The sequence below is a fragment of the Heptranchias perlo genome, chromosome 3 (genome assembly GCF_035084215.1).
Source record: "Heptranchias perlo isolate sHepPer1 chromosome 3, sHepPer1.hap1, whole genome shotgun sequence".
NCBI classification, from domain to species: Eukaryota; Metazoa; Chordata; class Chondrichthyes; order Hexanchiformes; family Hexanchidae; genus Heptranchias; species Heptranchias perlo.
In genome coordinates, this window is record NC_090327.1 from 3940878 (window position 1) to 3950517 (window position 9640).

Genomic DNA, 9640 nt, shown 5'->3' on the forward strand with positions numbered 1-9640 from the left:
AAGGAATTGTCTAGTCACGATGCTCCGACCACCATGAGTGTGTGGGGCGGGCTTGATGGACCAGCTGGTCTTTTCCTGCCCGTTAATTTTGTATGTTCGTTTTTAGCAAGACCAACTGTAGGGCCCAGTCTCTGATATATTGGTTGAATAAAGTCCCTCAAACGGTGGGTTATATAGAGGAAAAGAGTCAGGAGGACCAATAGATTACCAACACCTAGTTTTAAACCCCTTAGTTATCACAATAGGCTCAGAGAGTTGGGTCTTTTTACTCCAGAAAAATACAAATTCGGGGGTGATTTGATTGAAGTATTAAAATGGTGAAGTGATTCGGCTGTGTCCATGTGGGTGGACTATTTGAATTAGATAGGTTAGAGAGAACAAGGAGACATGTCCTTAAGCTACATAAACATCTTGGACCTCAGGAATAAGTTTCTGGCTCGTCGAGTGAGTGTGGATTAGCAGCAAGTGTTCGAAAGGGAGCTGGATGAGCATTTAGCAGAGGCTGACCGCGCTGCATACAAAAGGTAGGTGGAATGTTGGGTGGTGTACCTCGTGGTCACTCTTATCTCCAGGAACCCATTTTTCATAAAAATCATACAGCACAGTAGGAGGCCATTCGGCCCATTGTGCCTGTGCTGGCTCTTTGAAAGAGCTATCCAATTATTCCCACACTCCCCTGCTCTTTCCCCGTTGCCCTGCAAATTTTTCCTTTACAAGTCTTTATCCAATTCCCTTTTGAAAGTTACTATTGAATCTGCTTCCCCCCTTTCAGGGAGCGCATTCCAGATCATAACAACTCACTATGTAAAAATATTTTTCCTCATCTCACCTCTGGTTCTTTTTGCCAATTACCATAAATCTGTGTCCTCTGGTTACTGAACCCCCTGTCAGTGGAAATAGTTTATCCCTGTCTACCCTATCAAAACCATTCATAATTTTGAACACCTCTATTAAATCTCCCCTTAAATTTCTCTGCTCCAAGGAGAACAATCCCAGCTTCTCCAGTCTCTCCACAAAACTGAAGTCCTTCATCCTTGGTATCATTCTAGTAAATCTCCTCTGCACCCTCTCTAAAGCCTTGTCATCCTTCCTAAAGTGCGGTGCCCAGAATTGGACACAATCCTCCAGCTGAGGCCTAACCAGTGTTTTATAAAGGTTTAGCATAACTTCCTTGCTTTTGTACTCTTTGCCTCTATTAATAAAGCCAAGGATCCCATATGCTTTTTTAACAGCCTTCTCAACTTGTCCTACCACCTTTTAAATCTTTGTGAACGTAAACCCCCAGATCTCCTCCCGATCTCGTTCAGAGGTCTGAGAAGAATTTTCCAGAATTCTTTTCCCGCCTGAATTTCAATCAGTTTTTTTGCCTCTCCTAGGAGACAACATGTCTGGCGGTGAGTGGGAAGCATTGAGTGTCGTGACTGAATGGAACGGCTGGTCTTTCTCGGTCCGTCTTTTTCGTGTTCGTAAGTCAAGTGAATCGAAAGTCCTTAGTTTTAAACAGTTTTGAAATAAATAGAAAGAAAGAAGTTGTATTTCACGACCTTTCACGACCTCAGGACATCCCAAAGCGCTTTACAGCCAATGAAGTACTTTCGAAGTGTAGTCACTGTTGTAATGTAGGAAACGTGGCAGCCAATTTGCGCACAGCAAGATCCCACAAACAGCAATGTGATAAATGACCAGATAATCTGCTTTAGTGATGTTGGTTGAGGGATAAATATTGACCCAGGACACCGGGGAGAACTCCCCTGCTCTTCGAAATATTGGCCGTTGGATCTTTTACGTCCGCCTGAGAGGGCAGACTCTGTTTAACATCTCATCCTAAAGAAGTTACAACACTGGAACGGGCCATTCAACCCAGGTAGATTATGTTGGCATTTACCCTCCATGCCAGCAAATAATAACACCAGTTCTTCTGCATTGGTTTAATAGTTAAGCCTTTATCAGGTGTCGGCTGTAGCTCAATTGGTAGCACCCTCGCCTCAGTCAGAAGGTTGCGATTTCAAGTCACACTCCAGGGACGTGCACGTATTCCAGGCCGACACTTCATTGCAGCACCGAAGGAGTGCTGTACTGTCGGAGGTGCCATCGTTATGAGATGCTAAATCAAGGCCCCGTCTGCCCTCTCGGGGGGACGTAAAAGATCCTACGGCACTATTCGAAGAAGAGCATGGGGAGTTCTCCCCAGTGTCCTGGCCAATACCCCTCAACCAAAACCTAAAACAGATTATCTGGTCACTTATCTCATTGCTGTTTGTGGGATCTTGCTGTGCACAGAATTGGCTGCCGGGTTTCCTACATTTCAACAGTGATTACACTTCAAAAAGTACTTCATTGGCCGTAAGGCACTTTGGGACATTGAAAAGCGCTATATAAATGCAAGTCTTTCTTTCTTTACATAGGCTTGCTGCAGCAACAATTCAGTTTACGCTACAGCATCTGTTCAATCAAAACAGTGAAACTTTACAACAACAGCAACTTGCATTTATACAGCGCCTTTAACGTAGTAAAATGTCCCAAGGAGCTTCACAGGAGCGATTATCAAACAAAATTTGACACCGAGCCGCATAACGAGATATTAGGACAGGCGACCAAAAGCTCGTTCAAAGAGGTAGGTTTTAAGGAGCGTCTTAAAGGAGGAGAGAGAGGCGGAGAGGTTTAGGGAGGGAATTCCAGAGCTTGGGGCCGAGGCAGCTGAATGTACGGCCGCCAATGGTGGAGCGACGAAAGTCGGGGATGCGCGAGAGGCCAGAATTGGAGGAGCGCAGAGATCTCGGAAGTGACGGGGGAGCTGACGCGCCTCATTTGTCTGAGGGTGCAACAGGGGCGCAAAAACAGGAAACTTGAGTCTGCAGCGCCACCTGGCTGAGGGGGGCCGAATGCCAATGAGCCCCGTCGGGGTTTATCAGGCAGGTCACAGGATGGGCCGAAAAAGATTAAGGAAACTCGGGTACACAAGTGGCAGGTATTACTTCCACCCGAGTTCCTTCATTTGAAATCGATCCTAAAATTGATACGGGTACGTCAAAAGTTGCAGTTAACGTTTCATGTCTAGTACTGGGGGGTCAGTGCATCAAAAATTTCATTCGCCATCTTCTACTACTTATAGTGCATCGCAAGGTGAGCCTGTTATGATCTATCAAGTTACTTTTCTGTTCCGTTTTCAACCTTAAATTCAGGTAAGTGCAGAAATGAAACTCTTTCCCTGTCTCTGTGTTTTCCTACAGTATATTCGTCTGCTGCAATTGTACACGTGTGAAATTGAAATAAATTGTCACAAAAGAACCAGGGGGGGAGGTGAGGAGAGTTTTTTTTTTAACGCAGCGAGTTGTTACGATCTGAAATGCGCTGCCTGAAAGGGAGGTGGAAGCAGATTCAGTGGTAACTTTCAAAAGGGAATTGGATATAAACTTGAAGGGGAAAAATTACATCGATACTACAGCACAGATACAGGCCATTCGGCCCTACTCGTCAATGCTGGCATTTATGCTCCACACGAGCCTCCTCTCTTGCTACTTCACCTCACCCTATCAGCATATCCTTCTATTCCTTTCTCCCTCATGTGTTTATCTGGCTTCCCCTTAAATACATCTACGCTATTTGCCTCAATTACTCCTTGTGGTAGTGAGTTCCACATTCTAACCACTCTGGGTAAAGAAGTTTCTCCTGAATTCCCTATTGGATTTATTAGCGGCTATTTTATATTTATGACCTCTAGTTTTGGACTCCCCCACAAGTAGAAATGTTTTTTCTATGTCTACCCTATCGAACCCTTTCATTATCTTAAAGGTCTCTATTAGGTCACCCCTCAGCCTTCTCTTTTCTAGAGTAAAGAGCCCCAGCCTGTTCAGCCTTTCCTGATGAGGATATCCTCTCAGTTCTGGTATCATCCTAGTAAATATTTTTTGCACCTTCTCCAGTGCCTCTATATCCTTTTTATAATATGGAGACCAGAACTGTTCACAGTACTCCAAGTGTGGTCTAACCAAGGTTCTATAGAAGTTTAATATAACTTCTCTGCTTTTCAATTCTATCCCTCGAGAAATGAACCCCAGTGCTTGATTTGCCTTTCAATGGCTTTATTAACCTGGAGGACTATGACATTTTTTTTTAAAGTATGCATTTATCTAGTGCCTTTCAGAACATCCTAAAACCAATGAAGTACTTTTTTGAAGTGTAGTCACTGTTGTAATGTAGGAAACGTGGCAGCCAATTTGCACACAGCAAGGTCCCACAAACAGCAATGTGATAACGACCAGATAATCTGTTTATTAGTGATGTTGGTTGAGAGATAAATATTGGCCGGTTCATCGGGGAGAGCTCCCCTATCGGGAAAGAGCAGGGGAATGGGATTAGTTTGGATAGCTCTTTCAAAGAGCTGGCAGAGATGCGATGGGCTGAATGGCCTCCTTCTGTGCTGTACGATTCCATGATTCTGTGACGTATACATGCTTTACAAAACAAGGCAATTTGTGACTATTTAGATCCACAACTTGCAATTTTTTCACTTTTAGAAATCACAACATGATTTTTAATACCTTTCAACTTGCCATATATGAAATTATTTTTAATTAAATACATTTAAAGGGCACTTTTTGGGTGAAGTTTAGGTAACTGTACGTCCATCAAGTAATAAAAAGTGTGGAAATGGCTTTTTTTTCCCCACTTGCTCTTTGTTCTCCATGAGATTCAACCTTGAATAAACCATCCCATAGTGAGTGGTTTCCAATGGTAACTAACACTAGACAAAGAATGGATGAAAAATGGTGAATGGAATACTTAATTGTGCAAATAATAGGGTAATAATAGTGGGGGATTTCAACTTCCCCAATATTAACTGGGATACTCAGAGTGTAAAAGGCTTAGAGGGTACAAAATTCTTAACGTGCATCCAGGAGAGCTTTTTGAGCCAGCATGTAGAAAGTCCTACAAGAGAGGGGGCGGTACTGGACCTATTTCTAGGGAATGTGGCCGGCCAACTGGAAGAAGTGCTAGTAGGTGAGCACTTTGGTGACAGTGACCATAATTCGGTGAGATTTAAGGTGGTCATGGAAAAGGATAGGGAGGGGCCGGAAATAAAGGTTCTAAATTGGGGGAAGGCCGATTTTGGTAGGATAAGGCAGGATCTGGCCAAAATGGACTGGGATCAGCTGCTTGTAGGAAAATCCGCATCGGAGCAATGGGAGTCTTTCAGAAGGGAGATTGAGACCATACAATGGCAACATGTTCCCGTAAAGGTCAAGGGTGGTTCCAAGAACTCCAGGGAACCTTGGATGTCAGGGGATATACGAGAATGGATTAGGAAAAAAAGGAGGGCTTTTGGCAGATACAAAAGGCTAAAGACGGAGGAAGCCCTAGAGGAGTACAAAAAGTGCAGCGGGATACTTAAAAAAGAAATTAGGAGATCAAGGAGGGGCCATGAAATAACACTGGCGAGCAAAATAAAGGAAAATCCTAAGATGTTTTATAAGTATATTAAGGGTAAGAGGATGACTAGGGAAAAAATAGGGCCCATTAGGGACAAAAATGGCAATCTGTGTGTGGAGCCGGCAGATGTAGGAGGGGTTCTAAATGAATTTTTTGCATCTGTTTTCACTATGGAGAAGGACGATGTAGACATAGAAATACGGCAGGGGGACTGTGATATACTCGAACATATTAACATCGAGCGGGAGGAGGTATTGGCGGTTTTAGCAGGCCTAAAAATGGATAAATCCCCAGGCCCGGACGAAATGTATCCCAGGCTACTGTGTGAGGCAAAGGAGGAGATTGCGGGGGCTCTAACACATTTATTCAGAACCTCTCTGGCCACAGGGGATGTGCCAGAGGACTGGAGAACCGCTAATGTAGTACCATTATTCAAGAAGGGGAGTAGGGAAAAACCGGGGAACTACAGGCCAGTGAGCCTAACATCAGTGGTAGGAAAATTATTGGAGAAAATTCTGAAGGACAAAATTAGTCTCCACTTGGAGAAGCAAGGATTAATCAGGGATAGTCAACATGGCTTTGTCAAGGGAAGATCATGTCTGACTAATTTGATTGAATTTTTTGAGGGGGTGACTAGGCGTGTGGATGAGTGTAACGCAGTGGATGTGGTATACATGGATTTCAGTAAGGCCTTCGATAAAGTCCCCCACAGGAGACTGGTCAAGAAGGTACGAGCCCATGGAATCCAGGGTGCCTTGGCACTTTGGATACAAAACTGGCTTAGTGGCAGAAGGCAGAGGGTGATGGTCGAAGGTTGTTTTTGTGACTGGAAGCCTGTGGCCAGTGGGGCACCACAGGGATCGGTGCTGGGTCCCTTGCTGTTTGTGGTCTACATTAATGACTTGGATATGAATGTAAAAGGTATGATCAGTAAGTTCGCTGATGATACAAAAATTGGTAGGGTGGTAAATAGCGAGGAGGATAGCCTCAGTCTGCAGGACTGAGGCTATATACCTTGGTCAGATGGGCGGAACAGTGGCAAATGGAATTTAACCCGGAAAAGTGCGAGGTGATGCACTTTGGAGGGACTAACAAGGCAAGGGAATACACAATGAATGGGAGGACCCGAGACAAGACAGAGGGTCAGAGGGATCTTGGTGTGCAAGTTCACAGATCCCTGAAGGCGGCGGAACAGGTAGATAAGGTGGTAAAGAAGGCATATGGGATACTTGCCTTTATTAGCCGAGGCATAGAATATAAGAGCAAGGAGGTTATGATGGAGCTGTATAAAACACTGGTTAGGCCACAGCTGGAGTACTGTGTGCAGTTCTGGTCGCCACACTACAGGAAGGATGTGATCGCTTTGGAGAGGGTGCAGAGGAGATTCACCAGGATGTTACCAGGGCTGGAGCGCTTCAGCTATGAAGAGAGACTGGGAAGATTGGGTTTGTTTTCCTTGGAGCAGAGGAGGCTGAGGGGGGACATGATTGAGGTGTACAAAATTATGAGGGGCACAGATAGGATGGATACTAAGGAGCTTTTTCCCTTCGTTGAGGGTTCTATAACAAGGGGACATAGATTCAAGGTAAAAGGCGGGAGGTTTAGAGGGGATTTGAGAAAGAACTTTTACACCCAGAGGGTGGTTGGAGTCTGGAACTCACTGCCTGAAAGGGTTGTGGAGGCAGGAACCCTCACAACATTCAAGAAGCATTTGGATGAGCACTTGAAATGCCATAGCATACAAGGCTACGGACCAAATGCTGGAATATGGGATTAGAGTAGACAGGGCTTGATGGCCGGCGTGGACACGATGGGCCGAAGGGCCTCTATCCGTGCTCTATAACTCTATGACTCTATGACTATGACAAATGTCAGAACCTTGTCTTTGGAGGGGGGAAACCTCCAGCTTATTATGGTACCCGTCAAATTATCTTTATTCCTGTAACAAGTCTTCATACTAAGGAAGTTAAAGATAGTATCAAATTGAAAGAAAAAGCATACAATTCTGCGAAGATAAGTGGCAGGTCAGAAGATTGGACAGAATATAAAAAACAGGAAAGAATGACTAAAAAAATAATAAGGAGGGAGAAATGAGAGTACGAGGGAAAGCTAGCTAGAAATATAAAAACAGATAGTAAGAGTTTCTACAGGTATTTAAAAAGGAAAAGAGTAAGTAAAGTGAGCGTTGGTCCTCTAGAGAGTGAGTCTGGGGAATTAATAATGGAGAATAAGGAAATGGCGGATGAATTGAACAGATATATTTTGCGTCCGTCTTCACTGGAGAGGATACAAATAACATGCCTGGAATAATTGTGAATCAAGAGGTGAAAGGGAGGGAGGAACTTAAAACATTTACAATCTCCAGGGAAAGGGTTCTGAAAAAAATATTAGAACTAAAAGCCGACAAGTCCCCAGGTCCTGACGGACTTCATCCTAGGGTCTTAAAAGAAGTGGCTGCAGAGATAGTAGATACATTGGTATTAATTTTCCAAAATTCCTTAGATTCTGGAAATTAGGGTCCCATCAGATTGGAAAATAGCAAATGTAACGCCTCTATTCAAGAGAGGAGGGAGACAGAAAGCAGGAAACTACAGGCCAGTTAGCAGGTAGACGGGAAAGTAGGGTTGAGGTCACAATCAGATCAGCCACGATCTTATCAAATGGCAAAGCAGGCTCGAGGGGCCGAATGGCCTACTCCTCTTAATTCGTATGTTCGTATACTGAAAATCTTGTGTTTTTGTTGTTTTAAACAAATTGCTTTTCACTTGTGAATTTCTCTTTCTGTTGACAATTGCATCTGGGGCACTTCACCTGATTTGAGACAATTGAAATAAATATTTTTGTCTTCTTCAAAGACAAAAATGGGAGTAAAATAACAAATGAAAAGCGCAAAATCAGATCAGCCATGATCTCATTGAATGGCGGAGCAGGCTCGAGGGGCCGAATGGCCTACTCCTGCTCCTATCTCTTATGGTCTTATTTCTCAGCCGTATTTGTACTCTTAACTATGTTCATATTCTGAATAAAACGGATAAAAATTGACATATTTAGTCTATCCTAAACCTGTTTGATCCTTACTCAATGGCAGACAAATGGACTAGTAAATAAAATCAAAGGGCCAGACCTTGCTGGGATGGGGCATCTCACAGCATGCCCCGTTAGTTAGACCGTCTCCTGCATCCTTCAGCTCGAATTTAATTTGCTGGAAGTGCGAGCTGATAACGGGGCAGTGAGGTTCAACGGAGCATCTGGGACCTTAGTGAACGACGGGACCAACAGTCTATCTCCTTAACCGATGAGATTTAAGGATTGAGAAAGAAACAGAGGAAGGACTGAAAGGGAAATAGGATAAATTCAAAGTCAAATCAGGTACAGAAAGAGAAAAAAAAAGAGGGAAAGAAAGATGGGATTAAGAGAGAGAAAAAAGAGGCAGAAAGGAAAAGAAAAAAAATTGAAGTTTTTTTAAAACTCTGACAATAATTCACTACCTGTAGGAATGAGACTCAACAGTTTAAATTATTCCCTTTCTGGGCCGGAGAGGTTGATTGGCATCACATTAACAATTATCAAGTTGTTAAAAGGGTACTCACCCTCTTAATCACTACCTTAACTTTCTGCGGCGAGTTTAATGGGCAACTGATGTGCAAATCCAGCAAGTTCTTAAAAAAAATAACGGGGAGGTTGAGGGCGAGATGCCGTTTGTGTGAAGCAGACGGTGGAGCGACGTAAATCGACCAGCCAGTTCTGGAGATTCTCAACTCACGGCGTGTCTCTTCATCCCCTCAACTTGCTGGGCGATTTGTGCATTAATAACAGCGTGCGTTGCTAACACACAGTTATTTTTCATGCGGATTTGGCCCATTGTAATTATTTGTGCAAATGACCTACCAGAAGATTACCATAATAGATTATCATAACTATTATTCGTGAGGATTTTATAGTCTATAGCTTCATAATTAGTTTTCTAGTAGTTAAGGAATAACTTAAATTATTAAACTTTGATGTTGAATGTTAAACACCTCGGGAGATAAAAGATCGTCACTCAGTTCAAATAATGAAGCACAGACAATAGTGTTATTTCTCAGCAAAATCCGACCGATATATGTACAAATTCCCAATGTGTTCAATTATACAGCGTAGTAATAACTGAACTCATTTTGGGCATTACTTTCTGATAACAAATCAATGAAACTCTATCGATAGATGAGAT